At 48.0% G+C, this 21,133-nt stretch overlaps 1 protein-coding gene across 9 annotated transcripts in view; it reads left to right on the top strand.

Annotated features, from left to right (window-relative positions):
- The window catches only part of STXBP5L (syntaxin binding protein 5L), a 619,515-nt gene that overhangs the window by 56,483 nt on the left and 541,899 nt on the right, over positions 1-21,133 (top strand). The gene's annotated exons all lie outside the window — the stretch shown is intronic.

Below are 21,133 nucleotides of genomic sequence, written 5' to 3'. Positions count from 1 at the left end.
TCCCACATGCCTGATGTAGAGATCGCCGAACATGCTGATCACTGTCCCCTCTGCGCTGCACCATGTCAGGACTGCATTACTGAATGGACACCTGGGTTAATCAAGGGTGCCACTGCCATTAGGTTTTAAACTCCCGGCTTCACCTCCATGTACAAAAACAGCGTGATGTGATTACGTCATGCTTCCCGCATGCCCACCCGTCACACCTGTCACACGCCCACCTCTCTCCTTCTATGCTATGCCAACGCAAGCCATTGATGAGGATCAGCATGCAGCCAGCGTTCCTCTCAAGAAGACAAATTCAGTACTGGCAGGCAGTCGGCAGCAGCATTGACACGTCACTCGTTTTTCCAGCAGCAGCAGTACTAGTCTGCGACTGTCAGTGTCAGTGAGTGACTGACTTGTAAGTATGCTGCTGCAGCTTGCAGGGGAAAGAGAGGGGGAGCCAGACCAGGCTGAGGAGGAGCAGTGTAATTGCAGTGAATGCCATCAGGGGTGTTTGTTTGGTGCACACCACAACATCTGATAATGTATCTGCTTTATTAAAATTGGTACAAGGGTGGATATTTTATATTGCGTTGGCCATCAATAGATGGTGCTAGACACGCCCAAAAGGCGGTGCTAGACACACCCCTCCGACGGTGCACCCCCTAATAAAATGTGCTGCGCACGCCTATGGTCATTGTGTAACACGTGCAGTGGTAATTACATAACGTGTGCAGTGGTCATTGTGTAACATGTGCAGTGGTAATTACATAACATGTGCAGTGGTCATTGTGTAACACGTGCAGTGGTAATTACATAACGTGTGCAGTGGTCATTGTGTAACATGTGCAGTGGTAATTACATAACATGTGCAGTGGTCATTGTGTAACACGTGCAGTGGTAATTACATAACGTGCAGTGGTCATTGTGTAACATGTGCAGTTTTAATTACATAACATGTGCAGTGGTCATTGTGTAACACGTGCAGTGGTAATTACATAACGTGTGCAGTGGTCATTGTGTAACATGTGCAGTGGTAATTACATAACGTGTGCAGTCGTCATTGTGTAACACGTACAGTGGTAATTACATAACATGTGCAGTGGTCATTGTGTAACATGTGCAGTGGTAATTACATAACATGTGCAGTGGTCATTGTGTAACACGTGCAGTGGTAATTACATAACGTGCAGTGGTCATTGTGTAACACGTGCAGTGGTAATTAGATAACATGTGCAGTGGTCATTGTGTAACATGTGCAGTGGTAATTATATAACGTGTGCAGTGGTCATTGTGTAACATGTGCAGTGGTAATTATATAACGTGTGCAGTGGTCATTGTGTAACATGTGCAGTGGTAATTACATAACATGTGCAGTGGTCATTGTGTAACACGTGCAGTGGTAATTACATAACGTGCAGTGGTCATTGTGTAACATGTGCAGTGGTAATTACATAACATGTGCAGTGGTCATTGTGTAACACGTGCAGTGGTAATTACATAACATGTGCAGTGGTCATTGTGTAACATGTGCAGTGGTAATTACATAACATGTGCAGTGGTCATTGTGTAACACGTGCAGTGGTAATTACATAACATGTGCAGTGGTCATTGTGTAACACGTGCAGTGGTAATTACATAACATGTGCAGTGGTCATTGTGTAACACGTGCAGTGGTAATTACATAACGTGTGCAGTGGTCATTGTGTAACACGTGCAGTGGTAATTACATAACGTGTGCAGTGGTCATTGTGTAACACGTGCAGTGATAATTACATAACGTGTGCAGTGGTCATTGTGTAACACGTGCAGTGGTAATTACATAACGTGTGCAGTGGTCATTGTGTAACACGTGCAGTGGTAATTACATAACGTGTGCAGTGGTCATTGTGTAACACGTGCAGTGGTAATTACATAACCTGTGCAGTGGTCATTGTGTAACACGTGCAGTGGTAATTACATAACCTGTGCAGTGGTCATTGTGTAACATGTGCAGTGGTAATTACATAACATGTGCAGTGGTCATTGTGTAACATGTGCAGTGGTAATTACATAACATGTGCAGTGGTCATTGTGTAACACGTGCAGTGGTAATTACATAACATGTGCAGTGGTCATTGTGTAACGTGCAGTGGTAATTACATAACATGTGCAGTGGTCATTGTGTAACACGTGCAGTGGTAATTACATAACATGTGCAGTGGTCATTGTGTAACACGTGCAGTGGTAATTAGATAACATGTGCAGTGGTCATTGTGTAACATGTGCAGTGGTAATTATATAACGTGTGCAGTGGTCATTGTGTAACACGTGCAGTGGTAATTACATAACATGTGCAGTGGTCATTGTGTAACGTGCAGTAGTAATTACATAACATGTGCAGTGGTCATTGTGTAACACGTGCAGTGGTAATTACATAACATGTGCAGTGGTCATTGTGTAACGTGCAGTAGTAATTAACTAACATGTGCAGTGGTCATTGTGTAACACGTGCAGTGGTAATTACATAACGTGTGCAGTGGTCATTGTGTAACACGTGCAGTGGTAATTACATAACGTGTGCAGTGGTCATTGTGTAACACGTGCAGTGGTAATTACATAACCTGTGCAGTGGTCATTGTGTAACACGTGCAGTGGTAATTACATAACCTGTGCAGTGGTCATTGTGTAACATGTGCAGTGGTAATTACATAACATGTGCAGTGGTCATTGTGTAACATGTGCAGTGGTAATTACATAACATGTGCAGTGGTCATTGTGTAACACGTGCAGTGGTAATTACATAACCTGTGCAGTGGTCATTGTGTAACATGTGCAGTGGTAATTACATAACATGTGCAGTGGTCATTGTGTAACATGTGCAGTGGTAATTACATAACATGTGCAGTGGTCATTGTGTAACACGTGCAGTGGTAATTACATAACATGTGCAGTGGTCATTGTGTAACGTGCAGTGGTAATTACATAACATGTGCAGTGGTCATTGTGTAACACGTGCAGTGGTAATTACATAACATGTGCAGTGGTCATTGTGTAACACGTGCAGTGGTAATTAGATAACATGTGCAGTGGTCATTGTGTAACATGTGCAGTGGTAATTATATAACGTGTGCAGTGGTCATTGTGTAACACGTGCAGTGGTAATGACATAACATGTGCAGTGGTCATTGTGTAACGTGCAGTAGTAATTACATAACATGTGCAGTGGTCATTGTGTAACACGTGCAGTGGTAATTACATAACATGTGCAGTGGTCATTGTGTAACGTGCAGTAGTAATTAACTAACATGTGCAGTGGTCATTGTGTAACACGTGCAGTGGTAATTACATAACATGTGCAGTGGTCATTGTGTAACACGTGCAGTGGTAATTACATAACATGTGCAGTAGTCATTGTGTAACACTTGTAGTGGTCATTTTTTAACATGTGCAGTGGTCATTATGTCACAAGCGTACAGTGGTCATTGTGTAATATGCGTAGTGGTCATTGTGTAACATGTGCAGTTCTCATTGTATAACATGTGCAGTGATCATTGTGTAACGCATGCAGTGGTCATTGTGTAACATGCAGTGGTCATTGTGTAACACGAGTGCAGTGGTCATTGTGTAACATGCAGTGGTCATTGTGTAACACGAGTGCAGTGGTCATTGTGTAACATGCAGTGGTCATTGTGTAACATGCAGTGGTCATTGTGTAACATGCAGTGGTCGTTGTGTAACATGCAGTGATCATTGTGTAACATGCAGTGGTCATTGTGTAACACGAGTGCAGTGGTCATTGTGTAACATGCAGTGGTCATTGTGTTCTGGGCCGTCTATGATCTATGAATATGATTTGTGTGTGCTTTGCACATTTGCAGCAGAAATAAGAAGTGAGTTATTATAATACGTCTGAGGACATGAGCGAGAGAGACATGGAGTGTGGGGGAGTGCCGCACCATGCCAGATATTACTCACATTCTGTATTATTGCCCAGGCATCTGCAACCTTATGCTACTTTTCTTCTTTTACATCTTACATACATCATGTTGCCACTACCATGCTCATTGCACCCTGCATGGTGCGGCAGGTGGACAGTACCGCACTAGTGTCTGTTTCTGTATGAAGCTTTGGGATGTCTGTACAGGAACATTGAGCTTACACACACAACAGCTGCTCCCAGAATGCTGAGGACTCCGCATGCTCAAGGGGTTCTCAGTTCTTGGGCTTCATTTTGGAAAAGGGGGGAACTTGGAGTGCACCTCTCGTCTGAGATGGGGCGGTGAGTGAGCAGTGGGAAGTCAGTACGTTGGGCCTAATGCAGACCTGATTGCAACAACAAACTTTTTCTCTAATGGGCAAAACCATGTTGCAATGCAGGTGGGGCAGATGTAACATGTGCAGAGAGAGTTAGATTTGGGTGGGTTACAGTGTTTCTGTGCAGGGTAAATACTGGCTGCTTAATTCTTACACTGCAATTTATATTTCAGTTTGATCAGACCCCACCCAAATCTAACTCTCTCTGCACATGTTACATCTGCCCCACCTGCAGTGCACATAGTTTTGCCCATTAGAGAAAGATTTTTCTTTTGCGATCTGGTCTGAATTAGGCCCTCTGGTGCGTATAGGAAGAAGCGGGTGGCTATAGGGCCACTTCTATAGGTCACTTGTGTATCATATACACCTCAGGAAGCCCTAATCTCCAGAAACACATTGGGGGTAATTCCAAGTTGATCGCAGCAGGATTTTTTATAGCAATTGGGCAAAACCATGTGCACTGCAGGGGGGTAGATATAACATGTGCAGAGAGAGTTAGATTTGGGTGGGGTGAGTTCAATCTGCAATCTAAATTGCAGTGTAAAAATAAAGCAGCCAGTATTTACCCTGCACAGAAACAAAATAACCCACCCAAATCTAACTCTCTCTGCAAATGTTATATCTGCCTCCCCTGCAGTGCACATGGTTTTTCCCAACTGCTAAAATATTTCCTGCTGCGATCAACTCAGAATTACCCCCATTATTAGAACACAGATACGTTGGAGGAGGACTGCTGACATAGGACGTAGAAATAACGCCATTTCTCTTATGTCCCAGTGGATACTGGGGAACTGTACTTTAGTACCATGGGGTATAGATCGGGGCCACTGGAGCCTGGCACTTTAAAACCTTTAGTGTGTGTCTGTGTGTGCTGGCTCCTCCCCTCTATGCCCCTCCTACCAGACTCTGTTTAGAAAAATGTGCCCAGGAGCCGGGTGCATTTTTCTGGAGCTCCAGAGAGTTTCCTTTATTTTTATTTTAGTTTATTATGTTCAGGTCGTCCTGGTTGGCAACCAGTCTACCTGCTTCGTGGGACTTAGAGGGGGGACCGAACCAACCTTCTGAGGGTTCGTAATTCCAGCTGACAGGACACTGAGCTCCTAAGGTGCTGATCATACACCATTACTGTGTGTGCCCACGCCGGCAGCTAGCCGCCACCCTCTAACAGATGCCGAAGAGTCGCAGGTGCGGTGAGTGTTAATACCGGGGTCCCGGTTAGCAGGTCCCCGGTGCGGTTTGGCGGCATGTCACCCGGCGGTCATAGGCCACGAGCTGTGGTGCCCACCGCGGACTACACTGGCTCAGCAGGGCTTTATGCTTCACGGGGTGCTCACTGTCAGTAGGCATTGTGTGTACTGTGTATTATCACTTTCAGCCAGTATAAAAATCTACGTGGGACCGCGCGCCATTACGGGGGTGGGGCTTCCCAGAGAGCAGGACCAGAGGCGGGAAGGCGCCATTTCCTGCTGCTGCGGATCACAGGCTCCATGCACGCTGCTCCTCCACGGACCCACGCTTTTACAGAATCTACTGGTACCAGGGGGTGATAGCAGGGGGGGGGGGGCACATCAGCGGTAGCGCCGCTGCACATATATAAGGTGATACACATACTTTTACACACTGCGCTGCTGTGTTCTGTGTGCTGGTCTCCGTTTCTCTGTGTCACTCCAGGGGCTCTGTGGGTTTTCGCTGCATTATCATTGTGTACAATATGTCTGGTGACACGGTTATGTGTGCTGCTTGTAACTCTTCCCCTTCTTTTGCGGGGTCCCTCATGTGTGAACAGTGCGCCTTATCTCCACAGGGACTCAGTTCACAGGCACCTGACTGGCTAGATACTTTTAAGAGCATGATTCACAATGTGAATTCAGAACTAGCTGCAGCTAAGAAGGAGAGACAGGTGTTGAAACAGTCTATTGATTGTATGGCTAAAGCAGCAGATACCAGAAAGGCTTCTCAGCCCCCTATAGTGGTTTCACATAAACGCTCACTGCCACAGGTGCTCCAGTCTGATTCTGATTAGCCTGATGTGGATGATGATGATATGGATGAGGACAGCTCTATGTTCCCCGGGGTGGAGGCCCTCATTTATGCTGTAAGAGAGGTTCTTCACATTCCACATCAGGAGGCAGAACCAGATGAGTAGTTGTACTTTAATGTTAGACCCAAGACCTCAGCAACGTTTCTTGTGTCTAAGGAATTAAACTTCCTGGCCAGGGAGGCATGGGTAAACCCTGACAAGAAATTCAAGACTCCCCAGCTGTGGACAGGAAGGTATGGTAAACCCCCCATCAGTCGATACGTCTGTATCCAGACTGTCTAAGAAATTGGTACTGCCGGTGCCAGGGGCTATATCCCTAAAAGACCCAGCTGACTGTAAAATTGAGACCACTCTCAAGGCAATATATACGGCAGCGGGCGTAGCACAACGCCCCACAATAGTTTGAGGTTGGATTTCTAGAGCAGTAGTCAAGTGGTCTGATGATAATATTATTGGATTAGACTCTCTGCCCCGGGATGAGGTCATTGCTCTGCAATACATACAGGATGCTGCAAATTTTATGAGCGAAGCTATAAAGAAATTGTGTAAGATAAATGGCCGCACTACTGCTATGGCAGTTTCGGCCCGCAGAGCTCTGTGGTTACGTCAGTGGTCAGCGGACGCTGATTCCAAAAAGGGTGTAGAAAATCTTCCCTTTACAGGTGATGCTTTGTTTGGAGATGAGTTAAATAAATGGATCTCTCAGGCAACGGCGGGTAAGTCTACCTATCTGCCATCAGCTGCACCACCTGCTCGATGTTCTTACCCAGGACCCGCCTTGCAGTCCTTTCATGTGGCAAGGTTCAGAGGCAGGGGCCGAGGGGTCTCCACTACTCCTAGAGGATCTTGTGGTAAGTCCCGTAAACCTGCAGCTGCTGCATCCCTGAACCAGACCAAAGGGTCCCCTGCCACTAAGCCTTCTGCGTGACGGATGGCCCCAACAGCAGGGCGACTTTCAGGTAGGTGCTCGCCTTCAACACTTCGCCCACGTGTGGGCAACATCCTGCTGGGATCCTTGGGTGAGGGACCTCATTTCCCAGGGATACCGGCTGGAATTTCAAGCACTTCCTCCTCACAGATTTTTCAAGTCAGGCTTACCAGTTTTACTCGCAGCAAAAGTTACCTTGTAAAAGGCTATTCAAAAACTTTTGCAGACGGGAGTGGTGGTTCCAGTACCTCCTCCGTTATGCAACAGGGTTTTTTACTCTAGTCTTTTTGTCGTTCCAAAACCAGACGGTTTGGTGTGACCCATCTTGAACCTGAAGTCTCTAAACCCGTATCTGCGGGTGTTCAAATTCAAGATGGAATCCCTGCTGACAGTGGTGTCCGGTCTGGAGGAGGGGGAATTCCTGGTATCTCTAGATGTCAAGGATTCTTACCTACACATTCCCATGTGGCCCCCTCATCAGACTTATCTCAGGTTTGCCATATTGGTCGCCCATTTCCGGTTTCAGGCCTTACCCTTTGGCCTATCCACAGCTCCGAGGGTCTTCAAGGTCATGGCAGAGATGATGCTGCATTTGTGCATGATGGGAGTTGACATAGTCCCCTACTTGGATGATTTGATAAAGGCTATGTCCAGGGAGCATCGATCTGATGACTCGCCTACTTACGGATCATGGGTGGATCTTAATTTTCAGAAATCTCACCTGGAACCGGCCCAGTGACTTCAGTTCCTGGGAATGATACTGGATACAGTGCCTCAGAAGGTGTTTCTTCCGATGGACAAGGCCTTGGCTATCCAAGCTATGGTCTGCTCAGTGCTCCGTCCTTGCAAGGTATCAATACATCTTTGCATACGCTTGCTGGGCAGGATGGTAGCTGCTTACGAGGCAATCCAATACAGCACGTGTCATGCCCGACCATTTCAGCTGGATCTGCTGGACAAATGGTCAGGGTCTCACCTTCACATGCATCAGGAAGTGACCTTATCTATGAAAGCCCGGATTTTTCTATTATGGTGGCTACAAGTTCCTCACCTGGTAGAAGGCAGGAATTTCAATATCCACTCGTGGATTCTACTGACAATGGATGCCAGCCTCCGGGGTTGGGGAGCTGTGACCCAAGGGGCCCAGTTCCAGGGGATATGGTCAAATCAGGAATCTGCTCTGCCGATAAACATCCTGGAGTTCAGGGCTATATACAATGCCCTTCTGCAAGCTTCCCATCTCCTTATGGATCAGGCGATCCAGGTTCAATCGGACAATGCCACGGCGTGTACATAAATCGACAAGGGGAAACAAGAAGCAGAGCGGCGATGCGAGAAGTGTCAAAAATACTCTTCTGGGCGGAGGTCAACGCCAAGGCCATCTCAGCCATATTTATTCCAGGAGTGGACAACTGGGAAGCAGACTTCCTCAGCAGACACGACCTCCATCCGGGGGTATGGAGCCTACATCCCCAGGTGTTTCAACAGTTAATTCACCGGTTTGGCTGTCCGCAGATAGATCTGATGGCTTCTCATCTCAACAAGAAGCTACACCGTTACTGTTCCAGAATGAGGGCTCCGCAGGCTGTAGCAGTGGACGCGCTGACAACACCATGGATGTACCAGTTTGTGTACCTGCTCCCTCCTCTACTGCTAATCCCAAGGGTTCTAAAAAGACTAAGAAGGGAAAGCGTTCAAGCAATTCTTATTGTCCCGGATTGGCCTCGACGGACGTGGTACTCAGACCTCCTAACCATGGCTCTGGAGGATCCCTGGCCTCTGCCGCTTCAAAGGATCTTCTTCAGCAAGGTCCGTTCATCTATCCAGACTTGCCGTGGCTACATTTGACGGCTTGGAAGTTGAGAAGGAGATTCCAGCCAGAAAAGGTCTTCCCTCCAGGGTTATTTCCACTATGGTCCAGGCCAGGAAGATGTTTCATTATCATAATATCTGGAAAAAGTATGTTTCGTGGTGTGAAAGTAGAAAGGTTTCTCCCGTGGAATTTATAATTGGTTGCTTTCTACTTTTCCTGCAAGCGGGAGTGGATATGGGCCTACATTTAGGCTCCATCAAAGTCCAGATTTCGGTGCTATCTATTTTCTTCCAGAAACAACTTGCAATATTGCCGGAACTACAGACTTTCCTAAGAGGAGTTCTTCATAAGCAACCGCCCTTCGTACCTCCCACGTCTCCGTGGGATCTCAATGTGGTTTTGTCCTTTCTTCAATCGGACTGGTTTGAACCCTTACATAGGGTGGAATTGAAACATCCTACCTGGAAGACTGTGATGTTACTGGCATTGGCGACTGCCAGACGTGTCTCTGAATTGGGGGCCTTATCCTGTAAGAGCCCTTATTTGATGTTTCATGAAGACAGGGCGGAACTCAGGACCCGACCTCAGTTTTAGCCAAAAGGGGTGTCAGCTTTTCACGTGAATCAACCCATTGTGGTTCCGGTGTTGTCTGATGCTTCCGTTGGTGCAGTCCTTAGATATGGTGAGGGCTTTGAAGGTTTATGTCAAACGGACTGCTTGTCATCGGAAATCTGATTCGCTGTTTGTCCTTTATTATGCCACCAAGATTGGTCGTCCGGCTTCTAAGCAATCAATTGCTCGTTGGCTCAGGTTGACCATTCAACAAGCCTATACTTCGGCGGCTCTGCCTTTGCCGACGTCTATTCAGGCCCACTCGATGAGATCTGCCCAGGGTGTCTTGGCCTTACCGTTGTGCTGAGCTGTTACTTGGTCTGGTTCGAACGCTTTTGTTAAGTTCTATCGGTTCGACACCTTGGCCAAGGTGGACCTTCAGTTTGGTCAGGCGGTTTTACAGGGGTCTCAGCACTCTCCCACCCATTTGGGAGCTTTGGGACTTCCCCATGGTACTAAAGTACAGTTCCCCAGTATCCACTAGGACGTAAGAGAAAAGAGGAATTTAATACCTACCGGTAATTCCTTTTCTCCTAGTCCGTAGAGGATACTGGGCGCCCGCCTCAGTGCTTCAATTTCCTGCTTACCTGCATAAGTATTTGGTTGGCCCGCTGTTGCGGTCCCATTATGTTGTTGGGATAGCTTTGCTATGCTGGTTAGGTTGGTGTTGCTATCCTCTGTTCTGGTTAGCGCCCTCCTTTTCGGTAATGGTTGTGCGTTGGCTTATTGCCTCACTGCTGTTGTACCTGTTTTCTTCTCTCGTGGTATGTCTGTCTCCTCGGGCACAGTTTCCTGGACTGAGTCTGGTAGGAGGGGCATAGAGGGGAGGAGCCAGCACTCACATACACACACTAAAGGTTTTAAAGTGCCAGGCTCCAGTGGACCCGATCTATACCCCATGGTTCTAAAGTACAGTTCCCCAGTATCCACTACGGACTACGAGAAAAGGAATTACTGGTAGGTATTAAATTCCTATTATTCCCCATTACATATAGCACTATAGGTCACTCTACCAAGATATTGTGTTACAGGGAAACTCAGATCACACGGGAAGCCCTGCGACTAGCTCTGTCATTACATCCTCCCCGAACCTGCAACCCTTTCCTCCCTCTCCCCAATACAGTTCTGCTCCCTCTTTGCCCAACAAGGAGATAACCAAGAATCAGGCACTCGGGTTATGTAACCCAGTCCCACTGCGGCCAGTGCGCAGACATATCGCTAAGCCTGACGGAGACGCGGAAGGAGTGCAGGGAATGGCGCAGTGTCCTCATTACATATGTGCAGAATAGAACCCTACAGTGTGTATATATACTGTGTGTGTGTGTATATATATATATATATATATATATATATATATATATATATATGATAGTGGTAGTATGGAGAGCGCTCAAATAAATGTCTCTTTACAGTATCTCTAAAATGTTCCTTCAAATTTTGGATTAACCACGGAGATGTAATGGTCTGAAAGAAACCCTATTAGTCTTAACAGTCGTGAGGATGATCTTAATGGGGCTTGCTGCCCACCCCAGCCGGGAAGGAGCTCCTAGGCAGCCTGTCCACCCACTACGTTTAAGACAATCACCCAACGCGTTTCGTCTATACAGACTTCCTCAGGGATGTTTTGACATGTAAGAGCGATGTCCTAACTTTCTTTCAGACAATTACATCTCCGTGGTTAATCCAAAATTTGAAGGAACATTCTAGAGATACTGAAAAGAGACATCTATTTGAGCGCTCTCCATACTACCACTATCATTGTTTAACCATCGGTTCTCATCTGGCAAGGACTACTGTGTCTAAGGCAGTTTATGATAGCGCAATTTGGTTATACTCTTCCATATATATATATATATATATATATATATATATATATATAGGTATATATATATGTGTGTGTGTGTAAATGAGATGATGGCAGGGTCGTAATGCTGAATACAATAACGGACTCCCAGTATTTTCGCTTTGCGAACGCCTGTGCAGCCGAGCGGTACAAAAACCCGTTTGTGCAGTTTCTCAGTAGCTCTGGACTTACTCAGCCGCTGCGATCACATCAGCCTGTCCGGTCCCGGAGTTGACGTCTGACACCCGCCCTGCAAACGCTTGGACACGCCTGCGTTTTTCCAACCACTCCCAGAAAACGGTCAGTTGCCACCCACAAACGCCTTCTTCCTGTCACTCTCCTTGCGATCGGCTGTGCGAATGGAATCTTCGTTTAATCCATCGCTCAGCAACGATCCGCTTTGTATCCGTACGACGCGCCTGCGCATTGCGCTGCATACGCATGCACAGTAGTGACCTGATCGCTGCGCTGCGATAAACGGCAACGTGCGATCAGGTCGGAATGACCCCCCCCCCCCCTTATACATTCACATATCCGCCGCTCCTCTACAGATAGCCTGTAGCAGTAAATACTCCAATATGATAGAATCTCTTGTAATGAGTCCCACATATAGATGTGTCGGTTCTGGTATGAATGGTCAACCAGTATTGGTCGACAAAGACATGGTCAACATGGGATAATAGTCGACGCATGAAAATGGTCGACATTTGTAGTTCACGTGGATGGTAAAGTATGAAAAAGTTAAAAATCTATGGTTTTATATAAAAAAGCCATGTCGACTTTTTTCATGTGTCAGCATTTTCATGTGTCGACCATATGTCCATGTCGACCATGTCAATGTCGAACAATAGTGGTCGACGATCCAAACGGATACCAGATGTGTCCTGTTACACAGTTGCGGCAGAAGGTCCTGCGCAGATTGTCTGTTTCATTAATGTGCGTCTTAGTTGCAGTGCCGTGCAGCAAAACTGCGTGACGCAACTGTACTGATTAGTATCATATGCGACACTTGTATATCTGTGTGCGACTGAGTCTGAATCTGTATAGGGAACACAACGGAGGCTGGCGTGAAAGAACGCCGCGGACACTGCGTCGTAGTTCTATCACATAGCGACTGGCATGGCGTATTGAGGATGGTTGTGTGAGGACACATCTGTTATAATATAACAGGTTAGTAGTAGTTGTATTATAACAGATGTATAACCTGCTCCAGTAGATTAGTGTAGTCACATCTCAAATACATCCAAAATATGTCACCATTCCTCAGACGAACACGTATATTAAGGAGCATAATTGTTGTGCTCATACGTAGCCAATCCCCCCCATAGGACAGCAGTGCGGGAATGTCTGGTACTGATCATACGGTGCTTCCAGCGGAGGCAGTCCATGTATGACCCCACCACCCTGCACCAGCTCTCTAGATTGTGCTCCTGTTTTGTGAGGGTCATTCCGACACGTTCACACACAAGCGGTTCTTCGCTGCGGTGTAAAAGGGTCGGAAATGCGCACGCGCGTCGGTGCAGGCGGCGGCCAGAATAAAGAAGAAAGTGATCGCTAGCGCGATCGCAAGAAGATTGACAGCTGGGAGGCATTCCAAGGCGTCTACTCGCCGTTTTCCGGGTGTGGAGATCCGAACGCAGGCATGTCCAGGCGTTTGGAGGGCGGATGTCTGACTTCAATCCCGGGACCTTTGTTGCTGAATCCGTCGCACAGGGTAAGTAAGTCTGACCCTGGTCTTGTTTTGCAGGAAACTTTTTTTAGCATAGCAGGGCTGCACAAGCGATCGCAGCCCTGCTATGCTAAAATACACTCCCCCATAGGCGACGTCTAGTTGATCGCACAAGCAGCAAAAAGTTTCTACGTGTGATCAACTCGGAATGAGGGCCCGTGTCCGGCTGGCAACACACCTTTCCTGATGGTGGATCCTCTACAGAAAGGACCCAGGTCTGATGCCGCTGTTTGTATGTGAATGTACACAGTTTCCACTCGCTGCTCCCACTCGCTGCTCCCACTCACTGCTCCCACTAGCTGCTTCCACATGCTGCTTTCACTAGCTACTCCCACTCACTGCTCCCACTAGCTGCTTTCACTAGCTACTCCCACTCACTGCTCCCACTAGCTGCTTCCACACGCTGCTTTCACTAGCTACTCCCACTCACTGCTCCCACTAGCTGCTTCCACACGCTGCTTTCACTAGCTACTCCCACTCACTGCTCCCACTAGCTGCTTTCACTAGCTACTCCCACTCACTGCTCCCACTAGCTGCTTCCACACGCTGCTTTCACTAGCTACTCCCACTCACTGCTCCCACTAGCTGCTTCCACACGCTGCTTTCACTAGCTACTCCCACTCACTGCTCCCACTAGCTGCTTCCACACGCTGCTTTCACTAGCTACTCCCACTCACTGCTCCCACACACTGCTTTCACTAGCTACTCCCACTCACTGCTCCCACTAGCTGCTTCCACACGCTGCTTTCACTAGCTACTCCCACTCACTGCTCCCACTAGCTGCTTCCACACGCTGCTTTCACTAGCTACTCCCACTCACTGCTCCCACTAGCTGCTTCCACACGCTGCTTTCACTAGCTACTCCCACTCACTGCTCCCACACACTGCTTTCACTAGCTACTCCCACTCACTGCTCCCACTAGCTGCTTCCACACGCTGCTTTCACTAGCTACTCCCACTCACTGCTCCCACTAGCTGCTTCCACACGCTGCTTTCACTAGCTACTCCCACTCACTGCTCCCACTAGCTGCTTCCACACGCTGCTTTCACTAGCTACTCCCACTCACTGCTCCCACACACTGCTTTCACTAGCTACTCCCACTCACTGCTCCCACTAGCTGCTTCCACACGCTGCTTTCACTAGCTACTCCCACTCACTGCTCCCACTAGCTGCTTCCACACGCTGCTTTCACTAGCTACTCCCACTCACTGCTCCCACTAGCTGCTTCCACACGCTGCTTTCACTAGCTACTCCCACTCACTGCTCCCACACACTGCTTTCACTAGCTACTCCCACTCACTGCTCCCACTAGCTGCTTCCACACGCTGCTTTCACTAGCTACTCCCACTCACTGCTCCCACTAGCTGCTTCCACACGCTGCTTTCACTAGCTACTCCCACTCACTGCTCCCACTAGCTGCTTCTACACGCTGCTTTCACTCAGTTTTCCCACTCGCTGATCCCACACTGACGCGTTTCGCCTCTAAGCATTATACCTTTTTGCAGCTTTTAAATGGTTAACTCTTGGCCTTTTTAGTTTTGATACCATTGTGGGTCTTCAGGCTGCACTAGTACCTGCGCTGATATGAGCTGTCCTGGAACCGGTGCTGTACAGCTGTGCTGCACTGGTACCTGCGCTGATATGACCTGTCATGGAACCGGTGCTGTACAGCTGTGCTGCACTGGTACCTGCGCTGATATGAGCTGTCCTGGAACCGGTGCTGTACAGCTGTGTTGCACTGGTACCTGCGCTGATATGAGCTGTCCTGGAACCGGTGCTGTACAGCTGTGCTGCACTGGTACCTGCGCTGATATGAGCTGTCCTGGAACCGGTGCTGTACAGCTGTGCTGCACTGGTACCTGCGCTGATATGAGCTGTCCTGGAACCGGTGCTGTACAGCTGTGCTGCACTGGTACCTGCGCTGATATGACCTGTCCTGGAACCGGTGCTGTACAGCTGTGCTGCACTGGTACCTGCGCTGATATGACCTGTCATGGAACCGGTGCTGTACAGCTGTGCTGCACTGATACATGTGCTGTCCTGACCTTTCCTGGAACCGGTGCTGTACAGCTGTGCTGCACTGGTACCTGCGCTGATATGAGCTGTCCTGGAACCGGTGCTGTACAGCTGTGCTGCACTGATACATGTGCTGTCCTGGAACCGGTGCTGTACAGCTGTGCTGCACTGATACCTGTACTGTCCTGACCTGTCTTGGAACCAGTGCTGTACAGCTGTGCTGCACTGGTATCTGCGCTGATATGAGCTGTCCTGGAACCGGTGCTGTACAGCTGTGCTGCACTGATACCTGCGCTGTCCTGACCTGTCTTGGAACCAGTGCTGTACAGCTGTGCTGCACTGATACCTGCGCTGTCTTGACCTGTCATGGAACCGGTGCTGTACAACTGTGCTGCACTAGTGCATGCACTGATATGACCTGTCATGGAACCGGTGCTGTACAGCTGTGCTGCACTGGTACCTGCGCTGATATGAGCTGTCCTGGAATCGGTGCTGTACAGCTGTGCTGCACTGATACCTGTGCTGTCCTGACCTGTCATGGAACCGGTGCTGTACAGCTGTGCTGCACTGGTACCTGTGCTGATATGACCTGTCATGGAACCGGTGCTGTACAGATGTGCTGCACTGGTACCTGCGCTGCTATGACCTGTCATGGAACCGGTGCTGTACAGCTGTGCTGCACTGGTACCTGCGCTGATATGACCTATCATGGAACCGGTGCTGTACAGCTGTGCTGCACTAGTGCCTGCACTGATATGACCTGTCATGGAACCGGTGCTGTACAGCTGTGCTGCACTGGTACCTGCGCTGATATGAGCTGTCCTGGAATCGGTGCTGTACAGCCTGTGCTGCACTGATACCTGTGCTGTCCTGACCTGTCATGGAACCGGTGCTGTACAGCTGTGCTGCACTGGTACCTGCGCTGATATGACCTGTCATGGAACCGGTGCTGTACAGCTGTGCTGCACTGGTACCTGCGCTACTATGACCTGTCATGGAACCGGTGCTGTACAGCTGTGCTGCACTGGTACCTGCACTGATATGACCTGTCATGGAACCGGTGCTGTACTGCTGTGCTGCGCTGATATGACCTGTCATGGAACCGGTGCTGTACAGCTGTGCTGCACTGGTACCTGCACTGATATGACCTGTCATGGAACCGGTGCTGTACAGCTGTGCTGCACTGGTACCTGCACTGATATGACCTGTCTTGGAACCAGTGCTGTACAGCTGTGCTGCACTGGTACCTGCGCTGATATGACCTATCATGGAACCGGTGCTGTACAGCTGTGCTGCACTAGTGCCTGCACTGATATGACCTGTCATGGAACCGGTGCTGTACAGCTGTGCTGCACTGGTACCTGCACTGATATGACCTGTCATGGAACCGGTGCTGTACAGCTGTGCTGCACTGGTACCTGCACTGATATGACCTGTCATGGAACCGGTGCTGTACAGCTGTGCTGCACTAGTGCCTGCACTGATATGACCTGTCATGGAACCGGTGCTGTACAGCTGTGCTGCACTGGTACCTGCACTGATATGACCTGTCATGGAACCGGTGCTGTACAGCTGTGCTGCACTGGTACCTGCACTGATATGACCTGTCATGGAACCGGTGCTGTACAGCTGTGCTGCACTAGTGCCTGCACTGATATGACCTGTCATGGAACCGGTGCTGTACAGCTGTGCTGCACTGGTACCTGCACTGATATGACCTGTCATGGAACCGGTGCTGTACAGCTGTGCTGCACTGGTACTTGCACTGATATGACCTGTCATGGAACCGGTGCTGTACAGCTGTGCTGCACTGGTACCTGCACTGATATGACCTGTCATGGAACCGGTGCTGTACTGCTGTGCTGCGCTGATATGACCTGTCATGGAACCGGTGCTGTACAGCTGTGCTGCACTGGTACCTGCACTGATATGACCTGTCATGGAACCGGTGCTGTACAGCTGTGCTGCACTGGTACCTGCACTGATATGACCTGTTAAAGCTGATTAACTTTCAGGAAGAAAAAGCAATACCTTAAATGGGTAACTAGTCAGGCCGCTGCGACCGCTAAGTGCAGGGCCGCAATCAGGGGGGTACTGTTGGTACTGGCGTCCTGGGCCCGGATAGACAGGGGGGCCCGAGAGCAGACTGTGGACCAGCAGCGTGAAGACAGCGATGCTGCGACTGCATTTTGAATGTCCCTATCTCCGCTAGCAGATTGTGGTCCGGCAGCCTGCCAAGCGCCATGAAGACAGCGCTGCGGCATTTTAAAGTTCCTGCTGTCCGCGAGCCAATCACAACTCGCGGATCGGCAGCCAATCAGCAGCGCTGTCTTCATGCTTGGCAGGCTGCCGGACCATAATGTGCTGCAGGGAGGGACCACCTGTCTGCGGGGGAAAGGGAGCCCTAGGAGGCAGCGGTAGCAGCAGCAATGGTGGCCGCCTCCCACCATTATCCATCAACAATCCATCTTCATATCTAAGGTACGCCATGAGGCCAGCATTCTTTGCCCTGTGCCTTCCCCACTAAAGTCCAGTCTTCTATTTAATGTGCCCTCCGCCCCAAGTTCAGCCTGCCTTGCCCTGTGCCCCCCATTAAGAGCCAGCTCTCTCTGCCCTGTGCCCTCATCCAAGGTCCAGCCTCCTCTGCCCTGTGCCCCCCCCCCCACCATTAAAAACCAGCCTTCTCTGCCCTGTGCCCCTCCATTAAGGCCCAGCCATCCCTGTTCTGTGTCTCCCATTAAGGTCCAGCCTTCTCATTCTTGTGCCCCCCCAACCAAGGTACAGCCTTCCCTGCCCTGCACACCTTCTTAAGGTCCGTCCTTCCCTGCCCTGTGCCACCCCGCACCATGTCTACCATCCGTGTGCTCCCAATAGGTCCAGACTTCCCGTCCCTGCATCCCCCTTTGGCCCTGTCTTCCCTGTCCCGTGACCTTCCAGTTTTAGTCCTCCCATATCCATACATCACTGATCTCTCATATATTGCCCCCGCCACCCACCTTTTCCCTGTGCCCTTCACAAACCACTTTTCCTCTTGCCCTGCCCCATCGCTATATATTTATTATGGATTCCCCACACCCATATCCCAAACTTTAAAAAATTAAAAGAAAAAATTGTTTTACACACTAATTGATGCCCTATGCCCGCTGTAGCTCCACCCACCATTTTTTATGGGGGGGCCCTGCCTATTTCGTCAGTCCCGGGCCCCACAGTTTCTGATGGCAGCCCTGGCTAAGCTTGTATGTTTAAAACCCCTAACAGATGCGTGCACATTACGTAAGCACGCCGTCACGCTGTAAGCACTGAGTAGCTACACGTGAGGCTAAATACACTTTATAACCCCTAGCAGGAAAGGAACACCACACCAATTGTATTTAAAATGTTGGGATCCGACCCACCAACAGTTATTTACTAAAAAGGGAGTTACAACAATAATACAATTACATAAGAGATACAGGCTACAATCAATGGATACATACGTTTGTTCGCCAGCGCCACCCGGTTCCGGTCCTCAGTCAATCTGGATAGATGACCTTCAGAGAATGTCTATGACCGGCCAGGCGGCTTGGCTTTTATACATTAGTCCAAATCATGAAACAATGGAATCTGTAATCTCTTCACCCATAGGTTAGAGGGCTGGTCATTTACAGTACAGGAGGGGTCATAGGTTGGTTTGAATAGGTGGGCGATGTCTGGTCCAGGTGCACTTGCAGATGTCCTCCACTGGGTTCCCGCTGAATATCAGAGTACAGTAAATACAGTTAATATTAATATTCTGTTCCTGCGCATATCTATGCGCAGGAGCGTGCTATCTTCTGCAAACTGCCATCGGAATATTGCTCTTAAAATACTGTACAGCTGGATACCAAACACCACCTCCTAACCTAATTCTGTCCCCTCATATCCTGTAAAGGTGAATCCCTTTGTTATTGTACCTTTTAAGCAAGTGTAACTCACTGGTGTGGTGCGTGTGGGCTATGTGTACATTGAGCCACAAGAAAAAACAAAACAAAACTGGGACTGCGCAATTCACTCTGATATGGATATTTATTATCTCTTAAAATTAATCTCTTAAAAATACATATGAACACATATAATATTAAATGCCGGCCAGCATCACATAAAAATAATAATATAAAATCAACCAATATATTACCAATAGATCTAGTAATTAAAGATATATTACTTGATTCTAATGTACACCTATTGCATCCTATATCTTAATTTTTGTACATAAATTAAATGAACCATTAATAATTTTCTCCAAGGAATAAGTTAAATCACTTCAATTCAATTTAAAGCAGAAAGAATTGTCCAGCGCTTTTCTATGCTAAATGACGTCCAGCAATGCTGGGTGATTTTTCCTTTTTGATCTTTATATTTTGTCCCAGCACGTATTTAATTAATATCTCAGTCCAAGCCAGAAAGTCTCTCTCTTCAATTGAAAACCATCCACATTTAATTATGCACTTTGAACCACGTTATCCTTATTTCGGGCTTCTGCCGTTTAGCTAAGCAGATCATACATGATAATAGCCTCTTAAAAAGCAAGTATAAAGTTCCCCTCTTTCAGGGTATAATACTATGCCTGTGCAGGTGTTCTTGGATAATCGCTCCCGGCTGGTGCAGCCTTATCTGGAGTCTCCGGGTTCTCACTGTGGCGTGGTTATATTCTCAACCACTGTGGGGTTTTGTAAGCATGCGGCCGGCCGGCCCGTTAATATCTCCGCTACTGCCTCCTGTAACGACAGTCTCCGCTGCTACCTCCTAACAAGACAGACGCGTTTCTCCGCCTTCTATTCCGTCGGCGGCTTCTTCAGTGTCAGACACTGAAGAAGCCGCCGACGGAATAGAAGGCGGAGAAACGCGTCTGTCTTGTTAGGAGGTAGCAGCGGAGACTGTCGTTACAGGAGGCAGTAGCGGAGATATTAACGGGCCGGCCGGCCGCATGCTTACAAAACCCCACAGTGGTTGAGAATATAACCACGCCACAGTGAGAACCCGGAGACTCCAGATAAGGCTGCACCAGCCGGGAGCGATTATCCAAGAACACCTGCACAGGCATAGTATTATACCCTGAAAGAGGGGAACATTATACTTGCTTTTTAAGAGGCTATTATCATGTATGATCTGCTTAGCTAAACGGCAGAAGCCCGAAATAAGGATAACGTGGTTCAAAGTGCATAATTAAATGTGGATGGTTTTCAATTGAAGAGAGAGACTTTCTGGCTTGGACTGAGATATTAATTAAATACGTGCTGGGACAAAATATAAAGATCAAAAAGGAAAAATCACCCAGCATTGCTGGACGTCATTTATCATAGAAAAGCGCTGGACAATTCTTTCTGCTTTAAATTGAATTGAAGTGATTTAACTTATTCCTTGGAGAAAATTATTAATGGTTCATTTAATTTATGTACAAAAATTAAGATATAGGATGCAATAGGTGTACATTAGAATCAAGTAATATATCTTTAATTACTAGATCTATTGGTAATATATTGGTTGATTTTATATTATTATTTTTATGTGATGCTGGCCGGCATTTAATATTATATGTGTTCATATGTATTTTTAAGAGATTAATTTTAAGAGATAATAAATATCCATATCAGAGTGAATTGCGCAGTCCCAGTTTTGTTTTTTCTTGTGGCTCTATAATAAGGGTTAAAACCAAGGACCCTTTTGGGATTGCTGCATTTCATCTGTAGTCAATCAAAGCGCCAGGTGTGTGTGTCTTTTATGTGTACATTGTGCTCTATGTGGATTAAATATGTGATATGTCTTTGTGGCTTTCCATGCGCATACATATGCTACCGTATTTACTCATACCACGCGCTAATACGCAGGACCGCGTGAGCGATTATACGTA

This window comes from Pseudophryne corroboree, chromosome 2 (genome assembly GCF_028390025.1).
Source record: "Pseudophryne corroboree isolate aPseCor3 chromosome 2, aPseCor3.hap2, whole genome shotgun sequence".
In the NCBI taxonomy this organism is placed as follows: Eukaryota; Metazoa; Chordata; class Amphibia; order Anura; family Myobatrachidae; genus Pseudophryne; species Pseudophryne corroboree.
Note: the sequence above shows the minus strand (reverse complement) of the source record. Positions and strands in the feature narration are given on the sequence as shown.